A 10,293-nucleotide genomic window follows, 5' to 3' on the forward strand; every position below is an offset into this window, starting at 1 on the left:
TCTCTTGTCGGAGGCGCGCCACCTCCTCCTCCAAGTCTGCGTGAATCATAAACTGGTCAGTAAAGCAAACTACACAAGTACGCAAAGCTGCTCGGAGCGTGTGACTAACCTTCTCGCTGCCGGAACTGGTCGGCCAAGCGACGAGTGAGGTCGAGACGACGCTCCTCTTGGGCACTCATCTCGGCCACCTTCTCCCCGACTTCCGACCGCAGCCGGTCTACCTCCGCGGCAAGGGCCTTGTTCTCGGCCACGACGCCTTCTATCTGGTCAAAGCACCGTTTCCGGTACTTTGTCGTTTTCTTTGCGCCCTACAAAGCGAGCATATAACGACCATGCAAGACAAGGCATAGAATGTACAGTAGCACAAAAAGTTGCTTACCTTGACTTCGTCGACGAGGCGCTTGGCCGCGCGCTCCACCCTGGCGGCCTCCTCGGTCTCGGCGAGCTCCTCATGCCCGATAAAGTGATCCCCGCGTTGGCGCCACACATACACGTGTTGGCGGCCATCACGGGGACGACCCTCAATCTCTTCCACCTCGTCATCGGAGGCCGCCCGGGTTTCCTCCTCCTGCGCTGCGTCACCCCCGGTGGTGGTCCCAGGCATTACTGGCCCTCGGACCAGACCTGGGGAGCCTGCAGCCGAAGAGGTTCCTGCTCGGGGCGGCGTGGGGACTTCACTCCCCCCGGCAGGAGGAGGGGTCGGGGATCTTCCCTCCTCTTCTGTGGAGCCAGCTGGGGGAGCCTCTTCAGCCCTGGTCGGGCTGCCTGTCGTAGTCGGTGCCGCGGTCGGGAGCCCCTCGGTGCTCCCAGGCGCGGCTGCACCTGTAGGCTGCTCTGTGGTCTGGCAGCCTGGCCGGGGTCGACATCCGACGCCGCACTACAGGAACAAAAGTATAATTTAAAAAAAAAGCAAAGAGAAGTCCAAAATACGTAAGTCGAACACTTACAGGTCTGATCGACGGTGGGTCGCGGTGAACCTCCTCCTTGCCCGGCCGGTCGGCACCTGCGCCCCCATCTCGACAACTTGCGGTGCAGGGGGGTCGCTGGCCACTCGATCAGTAGCGGCCGGCGCATTATCTGGGCGGCTCCGAGGCCGTCGGACTAACGACGGCGCAGCCTCCTCGTCGTCGTCGTCGTCGTCAACGATCCGCACGAGCCGACGACGCTTCGGCGTTTGGCTGCTCTCCGCCGGTAGATCTGCCGGCAACATCGGTGTCGGCAAGGGATCTGCCGGCAATGGCCTTTTCCCCGCTACCCTCTCCTCGGTGGTCGGGACGGGGCGGGCTTGTTCCTCCTCACTGCTGGTGTAACGAGTACACCTAGCAGCATTGCCTTCTGGCAAGTCTTCTCCCGCAGGATTCTCCATCCCCGGTGCCAGTGATACATACACTGTGCACCGGTCGACATCGCCGATCTGCAAAAGCAACAAAGATGAGTCAGCTACAGACGATATACGAATGCTAAAACAAAATACTCTGCAACATACCCTACGAGTCAGCTGCTGTGTATTTTGCTTCAATCTGCAAAGTGTTGGAAGCCTTTGCTGGAAACACTAAGGTTCATTGGATCTTGTGAGCTGCTTATAACAAGGGAGGGAGCAGGGACCTGTAGGAATTAGTATTTGGTTTAAAAAACAGAGAGAGGCTGGCCTGTCTGCTTGCAATTTTGGCGGGGAATGGAGGTGAGTTGAAGCGCCTGTGCTTCTGGCTTGGGCTGAAAAGCAAAGTCCTAGCTATACTCGTTGGATGTTATCTGGACGATTGAGATTGAGGCAAAGTTACAACGTAACTTTACTCTATAAAGTCACCCAATCTGAGTCCATCATCGTTGGTACTCATGATTTCTTGCGTGTAGTTCCTCTTTGCTCTGATCAATAGCCATCAATATTACATCTGCAGAACCTAATGGATCCTAATAAAAAAATGAATTTGAATTTAAGAATTACATAATTGATGTCTCCAACAGTCCAACTTGGCCAACAACATCCAAGCGAACATGATCACTTCCTTGTTCGTCGTCATTGTTGTAGGTCTATGCACTGGAGCACATGATTGAGCAAGTTCATAATTTGGACGAGCTCGGGATACCAAACTTCATGTGCTATTTGTGAGTCAAATAATTTTTCTAAGGTCACATATGGTTTTAGTATTTTTTAAATGCATATTTATTTAAAAAGTATTGATACATATTTAAAAAAAATATTCTTAAAATTTAATTGACATCCCTAAACTATCAAGAAAGTCCGATTTAATGAAAACAAATCAGGTATGGACCATCTGCATAATTAAGTCACGATGCGGACGTACGCATGACATGTGGCTATGGGACATGTGAATTGTGATTTTGCAAGTAGGGCTACACAATCCGCACATAATGTGACTGAATAAAAGTGCTACATCGATTTTACTTTACTGTAACCCCTCGTAACAAAAAAATCTAATAACTTAAAGTAGTCTTATATTATAAACATCGATCAACGATGAAATTAACAAAATACATCTAAAAAAATAAGTGTCTTAGTCCATACTACATTATACTCTCCTACTATACTACAACTAAAAAGACTAAAGAGGGACAATTTTTTTGGTGCGGTTTTGGTTTCGTCAGCCTGCCTGCTCGCGACGTGCGTCCGCGCCTCCCCCGTCATCCCCTCCCCGATCTCCTCCCCTTTCCTATCTTGTCCGCGCGGGCGCTCCCCTCTGCGAGAGCGCCCCAATCCCTCCGTAAGCGAGGCGCTCGTGAGCGTCCGCGGCGAGACCGTCAGCGGGACCCCGTCCTCGAGCGCCGCCCGCCGCGACGGTGCCCGGGATCTCCTCGTCCGCACGCCGTCCGCGCGCCGTCCGCGACCCCAGCGCTGCTGGCGACCTCGCCGTCCGCGAGACCGTCGCGCCGTCCGCGACAGAGTCGGGACCGCGGGCACCTCCGTCTGCGCGAGGACGGGCCTCGAGCGCCGCCCGCGACCTCCTCGTGAGCGCCGTCCTCGAGCTGCCGTCCGCGCGACCCCCGTCCTCGAGCGCCGTCTGCCGTGAGAGCGTCGTCCACACGCCGCCGTCCGCGACAGCTGCCGTCCGCGCGAGCCCCGTCCTCGAGCGCCGCCCGCGAGCCGTCGCGACCGCCGCCATGAGCACGCCGGTGGCCGTGGATGCGTCCGCGCTCGTCGGTAAAGCCCTACCCCGGATCTTCACCAGCACTAGGCCACCACCTCCGCCCCAAGTCCCGTGCTTCGGACCTTCGCCGCGGCGTCCTGCGGTGCAGCCCCTGGCGCCCAGAATCCATGCCTATGTGACCGCGACTCCGCGAACAGGTGCACGGAGCAGCAAAGGACGGCTACTAGCCTCGCTCGCACCTAGGGTTGGGAGCTTGGGGCGGCGCTGGCCGCGGCGCGAGCAGCAACCGGTCGAGTCGCCTAGCAGGGGAGCAGCGCAGGCAGCCGGTAGTCGGACCCTTCTACTATCGAGACGACCATCCTCCACACCAGGTATTCATGTGCTGCAAATATCAGAATTCCTTTTATTTGTGAACTGAGGTACTATAGAATTCTATTCTATATACAACTCAAATTAGCACGGCCAAAAGTTCAGATGGGAGAAGAGTAACTATCCTGGTTTGCTCTGAATGTTCTGAATTTCAATCCATGACTATGATGAATAATTGAGCTAGGTATCAGTACTCACTTTTCGGGTCTGTATTTTAAGATCCTATGTGTTCCTGCTTAACTTTCATGCTTTCAAGTTTCAGACATGTGCTTTGTCTGGTACTATGTGTATTTACTAAATTTTATTTGACATATTGTATGTCCTAATTATTTATTTATTAGTAATTTTATGTCAGGTTTGTTCATGGGGATGTTAAACCCGTGAATTTTCTACTTGGTCAGCCTGGATCCCATGATGAGAAAAAACTTTTTCTTATTGATCTTGGGTTAGGTACGTCATGGCACTTCTCCTGTGATTGATATTTTGCTTACACATGTTAAGATGGTCTAACCAATTTCCAGTATGGTGTGGTGTTTGAAAAATGGACCAAACGCTCTAATGCTCTTGTTAATCATTTCAACATACTACAGGATAACTGAGATTGCCATGTACAGGATCACATGGAAGGCGAAAGACTAAATGGGATCTGAAGTACTTTCTAAGTCCATACTAATATCTTGATCAATTTGTTCTTTTTCTGCCATTATTGTAGGGCAAGCATACTGTTTCTGGGAGCTACTAATCTTCACGCTTTTTGAACTGATCGTACATTCTTTTACTGAGGCTGCCATGGATTAGGAAAAATACAGAGTCTTTTTTGGGGGGTAGCTAGCATAGTATTTAGTGATTTTAGACGAGTATTAAATTTTAGTGTGCATAGGCTTTTTACTTGATCATGATCTCTTACCTCTCTAATGAAGATGTGTACAATGCCATAATAATGGATAGAAAATCATGGTTAATTCCATGTTTGGGGTAGGTTGTACATTCCAACTTTTTTCTCTCTGTTTGAAGATAAGCAATTTGCTTTCTGGTATGTTGCATGTATTTCAGAATAAATTAACATAAAAATGTCAGCAGAAGTGTTTTATTTTAGTAATATATATTCACAACCAATGTAATTTAGTACCCCCACGTATTATATTGTTACCAGTTAATCTGTGTGGTTAGTATTTTCAGGGTTCCTCAATGTTCTACATAAAAATTGCCAAAAAAAACAGAACCTTAAATTAAACTGAAATATCAGAAAGGTCTCTGATCAAGCCTTTGATTTTGTGCTGCTAAAAAAATGCACTTGTAGATGAGGCAGCCCGGCTGGTGAGCAGACCGTCGACCATCGCTCGACTGATCTGGCGACGAGGCGGATCAGATAGGATGGAGGGGCTCGCCCTCGTTGGATCCGGTGAGGAGGCATCCTAACCAAGGTGGAGGCTGAGGGTTCAGGCGACGAGGCACCATGGGCGGGGACAGGTAAGCTAAGGGTGAGCACCTTCTTTGCCACTCCCCTGTCTCCGCACACACCGACACATCTCTCAACGTGCAGGAGTGGTGAGCTCGGCGACGTACAGCAGTAGTAGTGGATGTCACTGATTAGTTGCATTCTTTTTGAAGCCTCACTTAGTTGCATTCAATGTGAACTTGTCTTCCTCTTTGATTGAAGTGCTGGTCACCGGCCGGCACCATCATTGTCACCAAATCTCTTGATCATTCCCTTTATCTATAGTGCTTGCTACTGCATCCTACAAATTTCCTAACAAATCATCATCACTTGCTTGGGGCAGGAGGCGTGCTATCACAGTTCACAGGTGGGCAGAGGCAGCTGGGTAGATGTGGCAGACCTTTATATGAAACAACCGTTAATATGGTGCTCTGTATCTGCTCCTTTTGTGAACCTGACACCATTTTATTAGTTTGTTTCATGTTGCTAAAAAGAAATCTTATATAGGTTGTGCATTCTCTTCTATTAATGCAGCATTTTGGGCACTCCAAATGAAGAAACTTTGCCAGACATTGTTTTGTTATCCGATTACAAGTCAAATTTGCAGAAGTGGCCGATGTGGTAAGTAATAAACAAGTTCTTTTTATTATTACAAATAGTAAGATGGGGTTTTGAGTTGTGAATACTTTCACCGTGTACTGCTCCCTGCTGCAACTCTAACTAAAACTCAACTTTAAGATAGGGTGTCATATTAACATCCATGGTGCAAGAGAGGATTTTCATGTTTATGGATGAGTTTTGGTACAGGGAATCATTTGTTATACGTCCATGGCCTACATCATTGGAGCACAAAAGATACATCATTGGAGCACAAAAGACAGGGTGTCCAGTTGGATTATTATGATATTTCCCTTAGTTGAAACTAAACATTCTTGCTCAACAATATGACATTTAACATATGCATTGCTTACTTGCTTCTTTGCAGTAATTACAGAGTTTTTGATCCAAACAACTATAGCTCCCTATAGCTTCCCTACAACCTAGAGCATATAGAAATTTGGGTTCAGGGTTGCAGGGATCAGTCACAGGTTAGGTTTTGGGACGTGGTTGATCTATGCAGCTCTGATCTATTACATACTTAATGATTCTTGCAGGCCAGATCCTAAGGATTTTATAGCTACTGAAAAATCAATGTTGCATAGTTAATTAATTATTTACAAAAAGAATCAGCATAGTAGGCAAACGCATATAAGCTGTTAGATAGATGTCTTATCTACGTCCCCGTATAAAATTGATGCCATCTCTACTAATATGCAGGGATGAAATAGTCAAGGACTTGACCTGATTTTTATAAGGTCATGTGTTTACTTATGTGTTGCTACTGAATTTACCAGGCCATGTGTTTACTGAGTAAGTTAAGTTATCACTTAACACCTCTACTATTATGCATTACTTATTTTGTGTTGTAGCATGTAGAAAACCCGTATATCTTTACTGTTGTTTTGCAAGACATCTTATATGAACGGTTTTCCTTTAACAATGTGTTCTACCATTTGTAGAGTTAGTAAAGTTAATTATATGCACATGCTTCGTTTATCACTGCAGATTGTAAGAGCTAGAAAACTATTCGAGCATTCCAGTACTCAATGAAACAATAAAGGCAAGCACTTCAGTACTCCAAAGCCATGCGCACAGTTAAGAATGTATGTATCCTTCACCATGTCGCTCGCTGGATCCATCTTGCCCGCCCCGACACACCAGGAATGTGAAAAGTCCACTATATGTAGCTAGATCCAAGAAGCATAGGAAGATGAAAGGGATTGATGAAGTCATACAATTGAGTTTGTGAGCATGCGACGCTATGCTCTTCATGACTATATTAATTTTATAAATTTTGTTTTTTGAATTAAATGTCACTTGAACGTTGGTATTTAATTTTATAGTATTGTTATTTTATCGTGTGATCTATATGTTTTAGTACAAATTATTAGTTATCCCGTAGCAACGCACGGGTATGCTACCTAGTTTTGTATGTAAAATTAGAAAGGATGCACTAAAAGCTCCACTAGTCGGCAACGGTAGTGGGGCTAAAGCCCTCTGTCCCACCGCTGTCTTCGTCTCTGCTAATTACTTTAGTTATAATTATGCTACAATACCCAAAAATTTTGTTACAGATATACTAAAATATATTTTTTATTTTCGCGAAGTAAAAGAGGCCTATATCACAAGATACCCACAAACCCAGATTCACCTAGATTCTAATGACTTGCCGTCAGCGAAACTGAACCCAAGATCAGGTGGCGTCCTTGTCCAGTGCGCATGGAAGCAGGTTGAGGTCGAACGGGAACGGGAGTGGTGCACCCTTGCCGCTCGATGCACGTATTTTGCTTTGCACATTTGGTTCAACCGAGATCAGCATTGGCTTCTCCTCTTAGGCCACTGGCCCACGCTTCGCCGGCGAGCTGCACCCCTCGCCGTCGCCGTCGAAGATCCCAGGGAGCTGGTGCCCTTCCGCTTTGCCTGCGGCCACGCCGACGTCGGCACGGCGGCGTCCGCGCTCGACGGCGCGCTAGACCCACCGGCGCTGTAGTCTACGTCCAGCAGGGAATTTGGGCTCGGTGTCTTCATGGGCTCCTTGGCTGGCGCGGGGCTTGTCGATGGGTTGGACCCAGACCCGGCCACTACAGCATAGCAGAGCTAGCCGCCACCGGCCGCCGCTGCGTCGATGCCGCTGGTATCTCGGCGCACCTTTCCTGCTCAGTGAACCGCGGCGTGCCGGATCCCTTGGCAGCGGCGGCGGCATGGCCCTGCTTCGGCAACTCCTTAGATGTCTCACCACGCGACCCTGATCTCTTAGCCTTTGGCCACCGCTCCGGCACCCCCGCCACCATAGTCTCGCCCAAAGAGAAATAGGCCTCACCCGAGTGCATCGAGACCTGCTCCAGCAGCCACCTCCGGAGCGGCACCCCCGCCACCACAGTCCCGGTCAAAGAGCAGACCTCACCCGACGACGGCATCACCTTTGCCGCTGCCAGCGCAGTCTCGGGCGAAGAGGAGGCCTCACCCGATGGCTGCATCGAGACCCACTCCGACCACCTCCGGAGCTTCCTGTACCGGAGGTTGACGAGAATCTGCACAACGCGAACCTCCTCCGGATCCTCTTTCTCCACCACCGCCATGCAGAACCGACCAGCAGCGGCTGCACCAGCAACAAGCGCACGCCTCTCTGGTGACGGAGGGCTTATATAGCACGACATTTAAAATCGAACGGTTATTAAAAAGGAAGAGTTCCGTAAAAAAACTCACTCTTTGATAGCATGATGATGCATCCGGCCGTGACCGCTGGAGTTGTTGGAATCGACTGCTCTATTATTTTCTATTTTCGGAGTCTAGGAGCAATCTTGGGTTACAAGGAGTCTTACTTCTTATATCATATAAGATCTTGGGTGACGGAGGGCTCCTATAGCACGATATTTAAATCGAACGGTTATTAAAAAGAGAGAGCTCCATAAAAAAATGTTGTTTTCCCTTTTCCAATTAATCTATTTATTAATTCGACAGGCGGCAGTGCATCTGTATTTTTTTTCTAATTAATCTATTTACTATCCTCATGCAAGGCGTGTTACAAATTCTCTTTTTGGATTAAAAACAAATCTTGATTGATGAGGAGTACATCTTACATCATGTAAGATCATGGGTAACGGATGGTTGCCTCGCCCATGCTCTAGCGAGCTTGCCTAACTGCCTGTGCCTCACCATCATTTGTTGCATCTGCTCAAACACCTCCAGGTCCTCCATGACCCAGGCTTCGGCGTCCCCGAGGCCAAAGACATGCATGCATATATCTACTTAACTTTCCACATATTTTTCTGACTTTTTATTTGTTTGTCATCTGGTTTGACGCATACTTTGCACAGTTTGATAGAAACAACGAACACGGCTGCAGTGGCTCATGCGTATTATTGATCGGAGTCCTAGTCGTATAGTGCATGCACGACAAAAAGGAATAATGCTCTTAATTGGTCCTTGAAATAAAAAGAGTCGAAACGGCTAATGAATTGGACCTAAAAATCGAAAAAATTATGCATGCGAGTTGGGATTGGACTCTGGTACACAAATATGGATCGGTTCCAAGGAAGCAAGATTACACGAAGAAAAAAAAAGACTGAGTCTAGGAGGAATCTTGATTTAGGAGGAGTCTTACATCTTATATATATATATATATATATATATATATATATATATATATATATATATATATATGTAAGATCACGGGTGACGGATGGTTCATATAGTACGATGTTTAGATCGAACGGTTATTAGGGAAAGCCCCTTAAAAAACTCTCTTTTATATTGTGATGATGACGATGATAATAAGCTCTTGTATCGATTATAACTAGTTGATATTGATCATCTGAACTACACAAAAACACCAGTAAAGCATTGTCAGGACTGTAATGGGCACTGGTTTCCTGCCCGAAATAAATTTTCAATGTATATGTGTTTCTTGTAAAAAAAATGTATATGTGTTAGCCTGCATGGCTGCATACACCCCGCCACACACATGCATGCACCCTTTGTTTAAGATATTCCAAGCTAGGCACCATAACATAGACCATGATTTTAGAAAAAAAAATCTAAAACTACTTTCATAATTCTCCAAGCTAAAACAAATTTTGTATAAATTTTCTTAAGATTGAACTAGGTTTTAGGACTTCTAATTGATTTTTTGTTCATGTAAAAATATATTATTATAGATATTTAATTTTTTAAAAAACTTTTTAGAAATTTTGTTTAGAAAAAAAATCCAGTACGGTTTGCCTCAATGAAATTTCAACTTAGTCCGATTTATCTTCTCTATAGTGGCGCCATATCAACAAAACCACTGTCAAAACCACTTAGGGTGCAAAACTAAAAGGTTTTCGGAAGTTGAGGGAGGTTAAAAACTAGTTTTGTAGACCAGAGAGGAAAATCAAATGACCACAATAGTTGAGGGAGGTAAATTAGACTTTGGAGGAGAATATACCATGGACTCTTCTAGATGTGATAGAAGTAGTAACTTTATTATTTTTAATATTAGATAGAGAAAAACCATTTCGTCAAAAGTCCCTCAAGGCTTCACGTACACAAAATTCCTTTTGCATGGCTTCAAATGGAACCTAATGTATACTACCTTATTAATTAAGTGATTGGATGCATCTATAATCATGGACAAATGAGATGCAATAGTCACTCCCTCGTTTTAAAAAAAATACAATTGTTGATTTTTGAGAATTTAAATAATTTAAACTTTAATCAAGGTTCTAAAAAACATACTAATATCTATATGATACAAAATAAGTACCATTAGATTAATTACGGAATACTCCCTCTGCATAG

General features: G+C 46.0%; 1 long non-coding RNA gene across 11 annotated transcripts; it reads left to right on the plus strand.

Moving 5' to 3' along the window:
• Positions 2,616-6,870, plus strand: LOC110433312. Of its 11 annotated transcripts, none has more exons than XR_002450686.1 (8): positions 2,621-3,478; positions 3,818-3,926; positions 4,067-4,127; positions 4,777-4,946; positions 5,020-5,340; positions 5,449-5,535; positions 6,232-6,324; positions 6,520-6,870. It is a non-coding gene; the product is annotated as an uncharacterized LOC110433312 (long non-coding RNA). The 11 variants fall into 11 exon arrangements; XR_002450682.1 differs by having other exon boundaries at positions 2,622-3,478; positions 3,832-3,926; XR_002450677.1 differs by lacking the exon at positions 2,621-3,478 and having other exon boundaries at positions 3,485-3,926.

The sequence above is a fragment of the Sorghum bicolor genome, chromosome 3, assembly GCF_000003195.3.
Source record: "Sorghum bicolor cultivar BTx623 chromosome 3, Sorghum_bicolor_NCBIv3, whole genome shotgun sequence".
NCBI classification, from domain to species: domain Eukaryota; kingdom Viridiplantae; phylum Streptophyta; class Magnoliopsida; order Poales; family Poaceae; genus Sorghum; species Sorghum bicolor.